The 12,904-nt window shown below is 41.8% G+C and overlaps 1 protein-coding gene across 1 annotated transcript in view; it reads right to left on the bottom strand.

The window, feature by feature from the left end:
- luzp2 (leucine zipper protein 2) overlaps window positions 1–12,904 on the bottom strand; it is a 388,961-nt gene that overhangs the window by 101,060 nt on the left and 274,997 nt on the right. The gene's annotated exons all lie outside the window — the stretch shown is intronic.

Consider the following 12,904-nt stretch of genomic DNA (forward strand, 5'->3'; position numbering starts at 1 on the left):
CTGATCTTTATGTGGTTCAGCTCCACTTACCCGCTCTGTCACCATAACCATTAATTCTTCTATTGTTCAAAAAAAAAATCAGTCTTAGCTTTAACAACATTCATTGAAGTAGCGTCAACTATTTTAATGGGCAGGGAGTCCACAGATTCACAACCCTTTGGGTGAAGAGGTTCCTCCTCAATTTGGTCGTAACTCTGCTCCCCCTAATTTTGAAGCTATACCCTCTTGTCTAGTTTCACCTGGCAGTGGAAACATCCTCTCGACAGCTACCTTATCTATTCCCTTCATTATTTATATTTTTTTATAAGATCCCGCCTCATTCTTCTAAATCCCAATGAATATAACCCTAGTTTACTTAGTATCTCCCCATAAGCCAACCCCCTCAACCCCAGAATCAACCAAGTGAACCTCCTCTGCATCCCCTCTAGTGCCTGTACATCCTTTCTCAAGTGAGGAGAGTCAAAGCTGCACACAGTACTCCAGGTGTGGCCTCACCAGCACCCTGTACAGATGCAGCATTATCTCTATGCTTTTAAACTCAATCCCTTCAGTAATGAAGGACAAACTTCCATTCGCCAAAACAGTAATGGTAAAATTAATAGGAGTTAAAATAATGAGACTAAAATGAGTTGCAGGACTTTAATGAGGATATTGTAGAAGAATTTCTCATAAATAAGATTGCTTTATTTCATTCAAAGATCTCCTTATTTGGGAAATATATTGTTCGACTGGAGATTTATTCATGCCGCTATCAGTTCAGAAGGACAGAGGAGAGAATCCGGAGCAGAATCTTGTTGAGGGGTGAACTGCTGACCAGAGAGCTGGCTAGAGACACTCACTAGATGAAAGGAAGGACTGCAGATTATAGTCGAGAGAGTGGTGTTGGGAAAGCACAGCCAATAAGGCAGCATCTGACAAGCAGGAAAATCAATATTTCAGACAAAAGCCCGTCATCAGAGACACTCTCTGCCTATTTTCTAGAAGGCCACTTGGAAAATACACCAGTCAGCACTGCTACAGAGGTGAGTATTTCTGAAGGAAGAACATTGTGCGTTGTTTTTTATTCAATGGATATGGATATCACTGGCTTTTGCTCTTCTCGAGCTTCACTGAATAAGGTCGTGGTGAGCTGCCTTCTTGAAGTGCTATTATGTGTGGGTTGTAGGTCAACCATAGTGCTGTTTCAGAAGGGAGTTCCATGATGCTGAACCATCCACAGAGTAGGAATGGTGATCTATCTCCAACTCAGTTTGGTGGGCCATTTAGATGGGAACTTTCAGGAATTGGTGCTTCCACATATCTGCTGCCCTTGTCTTTTTAGATGGAAGAGGTTGTGGCTTAGGAAGGAGCTGTTGAAGGAGCTCTGAATGAACTGTTGCAGTTGGTCTTATAGATGAATCATACTGGTTCTATTTTGCATTGGTTGTGGAGGGAGTGCATGTTGAAAATGATGGTTGGAGTGCCAGTCAAGCCGATTTCTTTGTCCTGATGACAAACAGTGTCTTCCAGTGTTATTGAAGCTACACTCATCCATGTAAGTGGAAAGTATTCCATTGTATTCCTGACTTGTGTCTTTCGATGATGGATTTGTGGAATGAGCACTTGTGTTACCTGCCACAGAAACCCCAATCTCTGACTTTTTCTTCAGAATAATGGAGCAAGACTAAGTAATTCAGCCAATCAACCCTGCCTTGTCATTCATTTTGATCATGGCTGATCAAACACTTCAATATTCTTCACCCAAACCATTCATATAACCCTATATGCCATGGTAATCAGAAATCTAAATATCTTTACTTTAAACATACTCAGAGACTGAAGTGTCACAGCCTAAAGATTCACAACCCTCTCTGAGTAAACAAAATCCTAATCTTGGATCTAAGTGGCAATACCCTTATTTTCAAATTATGGCCCATTGTTCTAGACTACTTAACCAGGAGAAACATCTTACCTACGTCTACCCTACCTATCCCTTTAAGAATTTTGAAATCTTCAATGAGATCACTTCTCATTCTTTGAAACTCTGGAGAACACTGGTCAGGTTTGCACAATTTCTCTTTATAAAACCAATCCACCATACTCAAAATAAGACTAGTATTCTTCATTTCACTCCCTTCAATGGCAATTGACATTTGTGCATCTCTACGTCCAACCTCACACCACTTAAGAACCATTCTGCAGTTCTCCTACCAAGTGGGTAACCTCACATCTTTCCATATTATATCCCATCTGCAATGTGCTTGCCCATTTATTAAAGCTGCCCAAATCCTCCTGAATCCACTCTACATCTTCCTCACAACACAACTTCCTATGTAGCTTTGTATCACCTACAAATCTGAAAATATTACAATACCTCCAAATCAATGATATATGTTGTGAATAGCTGGACACGAAATACTGATCCTTATGGTTACCATCTAGTCATAACCTGCCAATATAAGAATTACTCATTTAGTCCTATTGTCTGTTTTGTATCTTGTAGCAACAGTGTTTATGTGGCTGGTCTACTTCAGTTTCTGATCAATGGATATTGGTATTTGGAGATTCAGTGATGGCAATGTCAAGGGATAATGGTTGGACTGTCTTTTGTGAGAGAGGATCAGTTTCTAGGACTTTTGTTGTGAGAATTTTATTTTCTAATTTTTAGCCCAAGCATGGATATTGGGACAGGGACTGCTTCAGTACCTGAGGAGTTATAAATGCACAATTTTCAAAACCAACTGGCGAACATCCCTATTTCTGACCTTATGATGGAGGGAAGATCATCAATAAAGCAGCTGAAATTGGTTGGGCCTAGGATTCTACCCTGAGGAACTCCTCCAGTGATCACTAGTGGCTGAGAAATGATTGATCTTCAACAATTCCAACCATCTTTCTGTTTCCCAAGCGGGGCTCCAACAAGCAGAGAGCTCTCCCACTGACTCCTGTTTTGATGAACCATCTTGATAGCACATCTAATCAAATATTATCTTGATATCGATAGAATTACTTTCACCTCCACTTGACAGCCAGGCTTTCAGGTAAGTAACAATGGGACAAGGGTACTTCACTGGGTGGGAGAACAAGGGAAAAAGCAGGTTAAACAGGTCAGAAATAAGGCCTGTGGGCTTTGTCTGACTCGATATCTAGTCCCTTGCTACTCCATTCCTCCCCACAACTTAAGATGAAGGAAAGAAGATAGTAGAATAATTAGATGCCCTTTTTGCATCAAAGTTTGCCATCAGCAAGAGCAGAAGATTAACTACAGGCCATTCAGTTTAACATTGGGTGTAGGTTAGCTCCTGGAATTCGTACTGAGTGAGAAACCATTTCTTCTGGTGGGAGTATCAAGAACCAAGGGATATAACTTAACATCATCATAGAGTTAATATAATTTAGCATCGACATTCAGAGGGTTCTGGGCATACGGGTCCACAGATCCCTGGAGGAAGCAATGCTGGAGGATAAGGTGGTCAAAAAGGCATACAGCACACTTGCCTTCACCACCCAGGGCATTGAATATAAAAATTGGCAATTTGTGTTACAGTTTTATAAAATTTTGCTTGGCCACTTATGAAATATTATGTGTAGTTCACATTGCTACATTACCAGAAAGGCCGGATGCTTTGGAAAGGGTGCAAAGAAGGATGTTAAAAAGGTAAAAACAATGACTGCAGATGCTGGAAACCAGATTCTGGATTAGTGGTGATGGAAGAGCACAGCAGTTCAGGCAGCTACTTGGATGCTGCCTGAACTGCTGTGCTCTTCCAGCACCACTAATCCACAAAGAAGGATGTTGCCTGGTCTGGAGGGTTTTAGTTACAAGGAGAGGTTGCATAAGCTTAGATTGATTTCTTTGGAAAGGTAGAGGCTGAGCGGGCAACTTGATAGAGGTCTATAAACTTAGGAAAGGTACAGATAGAGTAAATAGTCAGACACTTTTTCCCAGGTGGAAAGGACAACTACAAGGCACCGGTTCAAGGTGAGAAAGGGAGTGTTTAGGGAGCAACATTTAAGGTTTATCTTGATAGACACGTGAACGGGATGAAGGAGCAGGGGTGGGGGTGGGGGTGGGGGGGCAGGGACAAACAGAGGGATAGAAACCATGCATGAGCAATAAGCAGCAGCTCTAAATAAGGACTAGAATCGGTGCAGGCTTTGTGGGCCGTAGGGCCCGTTCTTGTGTTGTATTGAATTGCATTGCATAATATTACAATCACCTTGCCAGTCTGGAGAGATATTGGGATGCTCTTTCCCATACAAGAATGAACAAAGTTTTCACTGTTGTTCTGCAAAAAAAACTTTTAAGTGCCAGCATAATTGAAGCTGCCAAATGTAAGATTGATCAACGCAACACCAAAGCATGTGGTGTAAAGACAGGCAAATGAACTTGAGGTGTAGATTTGCCAAGACATGATTACATTGAAGAGCAGGCAGATTACATTGGGTATACCTGTCTTATTCCTGCTTCTTAAATTCCAATGTTCCAAATTGTGCTTTCATTGACATTATGAAACTGCAGTGGGCAATTTCATTTTAAACATGGTTGTGTTCAGTGCCATGTTTGTGCGTTTCCATTTCACAGCCCAGTGGCAGGCACCATTAATTACAAGAGAGTTGGGTTGGTCATTAGATTATCAAAAAGACAGGAATGAATTATCTGCCAAAACATCGCTGGCTCAGAGGGGCTGTGGAAATGTTTTACGTCTGCAGGCCATATCTTGGTTGACGTGTCATTGTGTTTTATCTTGCTTTGTTTGGCTTAATGTTGTTTTCCTACTCTTAAACAAAACCTGAAACGAGGCGATGTCAGTCTTGTGCTTGAAGTAAGCAATAGAACAGAAGTATTCGCCTCCAGATAACATTAGCATTGTAGTTCATTGCCAGGCTGAACAAATGCTTTCCAATGTAGCAGATAGTTTAGAGAATTGTTAAGCTCACAACAATAGGAAAACTAATTGCCAAAGTACTTAGTATTGTCTGACACTTGAGAGCGATGTCATGCAGTTTATCACTTCAGGACCATAAGACACGGAGAGTCAGGTTGATTCTCGATTTATACAATAAAGAACACAGAAAAAAAATCTACTGAATTCAGAAATTTTTCAAATATGGTTTACGAATGTGCAAGACATTTAGAAAATGTAGGAAATGATTATTTGGGTAAAAGGCAAATTTAACTGGGAGGTGAAGGTCTAGTGATATTATCACTAGATTATGAATCCAGAGACGCAGGTAGTGTTCTTGGGACCTGGGTTCAAATGCTAGGTTCCAGCGCATGCTGGAGTTTGAATGCAATGAAAACCTGGAATTAAGATTCGAATAGTGATCATGAATCTACTGCCAATTGTTGGGGAAAAAAAACCTATCAGGTTCACTAATGTCCTTTAGGTAAGGAAACTGCTGCCTTACATGGTCTGGCCTACATGTGACTCCAGACCCAAGGTAGTGTGAGTGACTTCTAATGACCCTCTGGAATGGGCAATAAATGTTGACCTAGAGGTACCAGTGATGCCCTCATCCAGTGAATGAATGAAAAAAAAACCTCAGTCATATTTTATGATTGGCAAGAATGACAGGAAGATTAGGATTTTGTTTACTTTTGGATTGGATTGAGGGAGGTATATCTTTTACTTGGTCCTAGGTCAAAAGGATCTGCTTTGGGAGCTTCTCTACTTGCTGAACAAGTGGCTATTGAATGGCCTTAGCAAAACCAATATCAGTCAAAACATTCCACTTTATCCTAAAGATTTCTAACCTTCAGAGAAATTAAGGTACCAGCCATTGATGTTGAGTGGTAACCATGTAGTGTAGCTCACATCGTGTAAAGGGTTAACATCAAATATCGACTGCATCATCAGTAATGTAAATGATCACATAACAACAGTGCGATGGTTCTGTGTTAAGCTTCATGTTACCCTGATGTACAAGAGTGTTTTACTAGTGGCAAATTTGCAAACAGTATAGTGTCAACAATTTCTATTGATACTGATCAAGAAGTTAACCTCCCCAAAGTTGCAGTGTGATGATAACAGCATTGGCAAGACTTACAAAGAATTTTTCAAAATAATTGTTCACCCCATTTAGACCACTGAAGAATTCCAATTTACCTAACAATGTCAGATTGACTTGGGCTGGGTACGAACTGCTGATGTAATCTTTCACACACAAGAACATAAAGAACTTTGGAGCAGGAGGAAGTCATTCAGCCCCTCAAGAGCACTACTGTTCAATGAATCACAAAGATCTGCATCTGAACTCCAAATATTCATCTTTGTCTCATATTATTTTCATATTTTTGGCATCAAACTTAGAATTACAGAATCAAGCATCATTTGTGAAAGTGTGTTTCGAATTTCCAGTACCCATTGAGTGTTGAAACACTTCAGACCTGAATTCCTGAAAATCCTGAATTGAACTTTTTGACTAATTAGTCAAAGATTTGAGCTGAATTTCAACTCCACAATCAAAACAAAGAACTGCTTCTCATCTACTCTATCAGCTTCCCTTATAATCTCATAAATGTTGATCTCTGCATTCCAGAGAGTACAACATTAGTGTGTGTTATTCTCCTTGACAATTGACTCTTGGATTATTCTGGCAAGTCTTTGCTACACTCCCTTCCAGGCCAGAAAATCCTCCCTAAAAGTTCCCAGAGCTGCTCAGAACACCAAAGGTATAATCAAAACAAAGAGTTGAGTGGCTGTTGCAAGCTTCCACCTCTTGTATTCTAGCACTCCAGATCTCAAACCAACATTCCAACTGCATTTTTGAATATCTTTTTACACCAGTCCATTTTAATGATATATGTTCACAAACCCCTAAAAGTGTCTTTGACTGTTAGTCTTCTGTTTCTTTCCTATTTAAAAGGTACTGTCTTAGATTGAAAGCACATGAATTCAAACTTGCCATAGTGAAATCCACTTACCATATTTTCTCATTCAATTGACAGAGTCAGAGAGTTGTACAGCACAGAAACAGACCCTTTAGTCCAACTCATCCATGCCGATCAGATATTCAAAACTAAGCTAGTCCCATTTGCTAGAATTTGGCCCATTACCCTCTAAACCCTTGCTATTCTATACTCATCCAGATGCCTTTTAAATGTTGTAATTATAGCAGCCTCCACCACTTCCTCTGGCAACTCATTCCATGCACACTCCCACCCTCTGAAAAGATTGCCCGTTAGGTCCCTTTCATAGCTTTCCCCTCTCAACTTAAACCTATAGCCTCTAGCCTTGGAGTCCCCTAACCTGTGAAAAAGACCCTGGCTATTCACCCTATCCATGTCCCTCATGTTTTCATTAACCTCGTCAAGGTCAGCATTCAGCCTCTGATGATCCAGGGAAAATAGCTCCAGCATAGTCAGCCTCTCCCTATTGCACAAGCCCTCCAAAAACAGCAACATCCTTGTAAATCTTTTCTGAACCCTTTCAAGTTTAACAACATCTTTCCTATAGTAGTGAGACCAGAACTGGAGGCATTACTCTAATGTCCTGTGCAGCCACAGAATGATCTCCCAACGCCTATACTCAATGCACTGACAAATAAAGGTAAGTGTACCCAACACCTCCTTCACTATCTTGTCTACTTGGCACTTCACCTTCAAGGAACTGTGAGCCTGCACTCTACCATCTCTTTGTTCAGGAATATTCCGCAGGAACCTTCCATCTAGTGTACAAGAGACAAAAGCAGAAATTGCTGGAAAAGCTCAGCAGGTTAAACAGCATCTGTGGAGAGAAATCAGAGCTAATGTTTCGAGTCCAGTGGCCCTTCCTCAGAACTCAATAAACTGTTCAGAGGATGGGTCACTCGACCCAAAACATTAACTCTGATTTCTCTCCATAGATGCTGCCAGACTTGCTGAGCTTTTCCAGCAATTTCTGCTTTTGTTTCTCATTTACAGCATCAACAATTCCTTTGACCATAAGACCATAAGACCATAAGACATAGGAGTGGAAGTAAGGCCATTCGGCCCATCGAGTCCACTCCGCCATTCAATCATGGCTGATGCGCATTTCAGCTCCACTTGCCAGCGTTCTCCCCGTAGCCCTTAATTCCTCTAGACAACAAGAACCTATCAATCTCGGCCTTGAAGACATTTAGCGTCCCGGCTTCCACTGCACTCCGTGGCAATGAATTCCACAGGCCCACCACTCTCTGGCTGAAGAAATGTCTCCGCATTTCCGTTCTGAAATGACCCCCTCTAATTCTAAGGCTGTGTCCACGGGTCCTAGTCTCCTCGCCTAACAGAAACAATTTTCTAGCATCCACCTTTTCAAAGCCATGTATTATTTTGTACGTCTCTATTAGATCTCCCCTTAATCTTCTAAACTCCAACGAATACAATCCCAGTATCCTCAGCCGTTCCTCATATGCTAGACCTGTCATTCCAGGGATCATCCGTGTGAATCTCCGCTGGACACGTTCCAGTGCCAGTATGTCCTTCCTGAGGTGTGGGGACCAAAACTGGACACAGTACTCCAAATGGGGCCTAACCAGAGCTTTATAAAGTCTTAGTAGTACATCTCTGCTTTTATATTCCAACCCTCTTGAGATAAGAGACAACATTGCATTCGCTTTCTTAATCACAGACTCAACCTGCATGTTTACCTTTAGAGAATCCTCGACTAGCACTCCCAGATCCCTTTGTGCTTTGGCTTTATTAAGTTTCTCACCATTTAGAAAGTAGTCCATTCCTATATTCTTTTTGCCAAAGTGCAAGACCTCGCACTTGCTCACGTTAAATTCCATCAGCCATTTCCTGGACCACTCTCCCAACCTGTCTAGATCCTTCTGTAGCCTCCCCACTTCCTCAGTACTACCTGCCTGTCTACCTAACTTTGTATCATCGGCAAACTTCGCTAGAATGCCCCCGGTTCCCTCATCCAAATCATTAATATATAATGCGAACAGCTGTGGCCCCAGCACCGAACCCTGCGGGACACCGCTCGTCACCGGCTGCCATTCTGAAAAAGAACCTTTTATCCCAACTCTCTGCCTTCTGTTAGATAGCCAATCCTCAATCCATCCCAGCAGCTCACCTCGAACACCATGGGCCCTCACCTTGCTCAGCAGTCTCCCGTGTGGCACCTTATCAAAGGCCTTTTGAAAGTCCAGATAGACCACATCCACTGGGTTCCCCTGGTCTAACCTACTTGTTACCTCTTCAAAAAATTCCAACAGGTTTGTCAGGCATGACCTCCCTTTACTAAATCCATGTTGACTTGTTCTAATCAGACTCTGCTCTTCCAAGAATTTAGAAACCTCATCCTTAATGATGGATTCTAGAATTTTACCAACAACCGAGGTTAAGCTGATTGGCCTATAATTTTCCATCTTTTGCCTTGATCCTTTCTTGAACAAGGGGGTTACTACAGCCATCTTCCAATCATCCGGGACCTTTCCTGACTCCAGTGACTCTTGAAAGATCTCAACCAATGCCTCTGCTATTTCCTCAGCAACCTCTCTCAGAACTCTAGGGTGTATCCCATTGGGGCCAGGAGATTTATCAATTTTAAGACTTTTTAACTTTTCTAGCACTATCTCTTTCGTAATGGCAACCATACTCAACTCAGCCCCGTGACACCCTTTAATTTTTGGGATATTACTCATGTCTTCCACTGTGAAAACTGACGCAAAGTACTTGTTAAGTTCTCCTGCTATTTCCTTATCTCCCATCACTAGGCTCCCTGCATCAGTTTGAAGTGGCCCAATGTCTACTTTTGCCTGTCGTTTGTTTCTTATGTACTGAAAGAAACTTTTACTATTATTTCTATGGTTTTTATTAAGCTTATAATTCCTCTCCTGATTTGCCTTATCAAATGTTAACATGGAAGCATTCTGCAACCATCCACAGTGACCTTTTGAAAGGTCATTCATAAATATGATGAATACTTCCAGCCTTTCCGGACTTGACTGGTGGCATTCTACCGATTAGAGTGCCCTCTTTATTACTTCAACTGCCACACAGCTAGACTTCTAACCAGACCAACAAGTTGCCTTCAATTTCATTTGCCTCAGATTTGGCTAATAACATCACCTGTCACCTGTAGCTTTGTCAAATTCTTTCATCAGTCCAGAAAAACAACACCAATGAGCTTTTCCATCTCCACTAGTTTTAGTTCCTTCTCAATCAGATTTGCCAAGCATGTCTACTGTGTACAAATCCCAACCAGAACACTCGCTGACCAGTTGAAAATGTTTAAGCTCACAAAATAAGTCACAATCAATGATTTGGCTTATTTTATGCACACCAAGTAGTACTTGAGTGGGTATGCCTCTTATTTTAAATAGTTGATGTGATAGTCTTTGTAACAACTGAAATGTCATTCGGGAGCAGCCATCTGTTGTCCTCCAACAAATTATAGACAATTACCCGCAGCGGATGATCTTGTTTTATTCCATACGAGTATGGTTTTCAGCAGCTCATCTTCTGCCTTGGGAGCTGACCACCTTATGACCTTAACATACAATTCACCAGCTTCCAAATCTCCCCACCCCCGCCCCCAGCCTCATCCCAGGTCCAGCCTTCCCTCTCCATCCCATCTCTTTGACCTCATCGCATACGTCCATCTTCCTTCCCACCCATCCACTCCAGACTTCCCACTGACCACTCACAATCACCTCCTACCTGCATCCACCTATTGCCATCCCATCTGCCTTTCCCCCAGCCCCAATCTCCTCCTCCTTATTTATTTCTCAGCCCACTTCCCCCTCCCCAGTCCTGATGAAAGGTCCCAACTTAAAAGGTTGACTCTCCTGCTCCTCTGATGCTGCTTAACTTGTTGTGCTTTTCCCAGCTCCACATTTTATCGAATCTTATTCCATTTTAATTACTTTGTAATGCATTTCTATCACATTTGAAAAGGTTCTGGCTGATTAATGGGCTTGACATCTGAAACAATATTGAGAATGTTGGTACTTGGGAGGAGTTGATGAGCGTAGTTTCAACAATGTTCAAGAAACGTGACGTCATCCAACTCAAAACTTGATTGGCACCCAATCTGTCATCTTCAACATTCACTCCCTCACCACGGATGGCACAGTGTGTGACATTTACAAGCTGCACAGCAGAAATTCATAAAGAATCCACCAGCACCTTCCAATTCCACACACCCATCAGTAGACAGAAGGTCAGGGACAGCTCATATGTGGGAGCACCAGCATTTGCAAGTTCCCCTCTAGGGGACACACCACTCTGATTTCCAAACATCCCTTTAGTGTCACTGGGTGGGAATCCTGGGACTCCCTTTCTAACAGCACCTGCAGATGCTTCTGCTACCTAAGAAATGTTGCTATTCAAGGAGGAAGTTCATCACCACCTTGTGCAGAGCAATAAGGAATGGGAAATAAATGTTGGCCCAGCCAGTGGTGCACATATTTCACGGATAATAACAAAACCAACTGAAAGAAAAACTGAAAGAACTGTGGATGCTGTAAGTCAGAAACAAAAACAGAAGTTGCTGGAAAAGTTCAGCAGATCTGGCAGCATCTGTGGAGAGAAATCAAAGTTAACATTTCAGGTCCAGTTATTCTTTGTCAAAACAGAGGAAGGGTCACCAGACCTGAAACATTAACTTTGATTTCTCTCCACAGATGCTGCCAGACTTGCTAAGCTTTTCCAGCAACTTCTGTTTTTGTAACAAAAAAAGCAGAACGGCTGCTTTCTGTCTCTATTTGAGCATTGAGTCCAATATTTAATTTATACTTGCGCATGGGTTGCAGACAAAAATTTCATGAGTATCAACCTACTATTGTGACTGATCAAAACCCATTCACAATGTATTATTTTGTCAAAATAAGAACTGGTGATGTTTTCTTTCAATGCAATTACTGTCAGAGAAGATTGAAAGCAATAAAGTTTGTGCTGGGACGTGAAATATTTTGGCTTGGCAGTAGTACTCTTTGGGCCATATCGAGTTTCCGTCAGTAACATCAACAAGCAATTGTGCCTTGGCACATTTCCGAACAATTAGAGTTGAAGTCTAAAAGTGTTGTGACAGACCGTTCTGACAGTAACCAATAATTGCAAGGAAGAGGGCATCAAGTCAGATAAAGCAGTAAGAGTGATCCAATTGTTATTGAACCTATGATGGATGATTTTCTGCTCTGTACTAGTCTATTTATGTCTGATACAGAAGAATGCGTAAAATGAAATTTAAAAAATAGCGGGGAGGAGACTAAAGTAGTTTTAGAGCAGCCTTCGTAATTCTATGGTATGAGTAAGAGAGCTGGTGAACCACTGATAGTTATGTTTATAAGACGGGTTCAGTTAGTTCAGTTGGGTGGATGATGTGGAGTTTGAGATGTGGAGTGATGCTAACCATTCAATTCTCTCACTGGCTGAGGTTACCATGATGACCCTGCCTTCACAAACTTACCCCTCACCCGAGATCCAGCGAAAGCCAGATTCAACTCAGTTGCCTCTCTCTAATGAGAGAGTAGCCCTACAATCCTCTGGAACTAGGGTGACTTTACCTATACCAGTAATGTTCGGTACCTGGACAGTATAGGGAAACGATGTGGTAGGGAGGTGATCAGGAAGAAAAGGATAACATCCATTTTCAAACAACTACAGAGTTATTGCTCATAACTAGCTAACAATATCTCAGAAATTTTTTTTTACACCATCAAGTACTTTGTTTTTAGCTGCCATTGCATTACAGACAATGTAGAGTCATAAAGATGTACAGCATGGAAACAGTCCTTCAGTCCAACCCGTCTATGTTGACCAGATATCCCAACCCAAACTAGTCCCACCTGCCAGCACCCGGCCCATATCCCTCCAAACCCATCCTATTCATATACCCATCCAAATGCCTTTTAAATGTTGCAATTGTACCAGCCTCCACCACTTCCTCTGGCAGCTCATTCCATACACGTACCACCCTCTCCATGAAAAAGTTGCCTCTTAGGTCTCTTT

The sequence above is a fragment of the Chiloscyllium punctatum genome, chromosome 22, assembly GCF_047496795.1.
Source record: "Chiloscyllium punctatum isolate Juve2018m chromosome 22, sChiPun1.3, whole genome shotgun sequence".
NCBI lineage: Eukaryota > Metazoa > Chordata > Chondrichthyes > Orectolobiformes > Hemiscylliidae > Chiloscyllium > Chiloscyllium punctatum.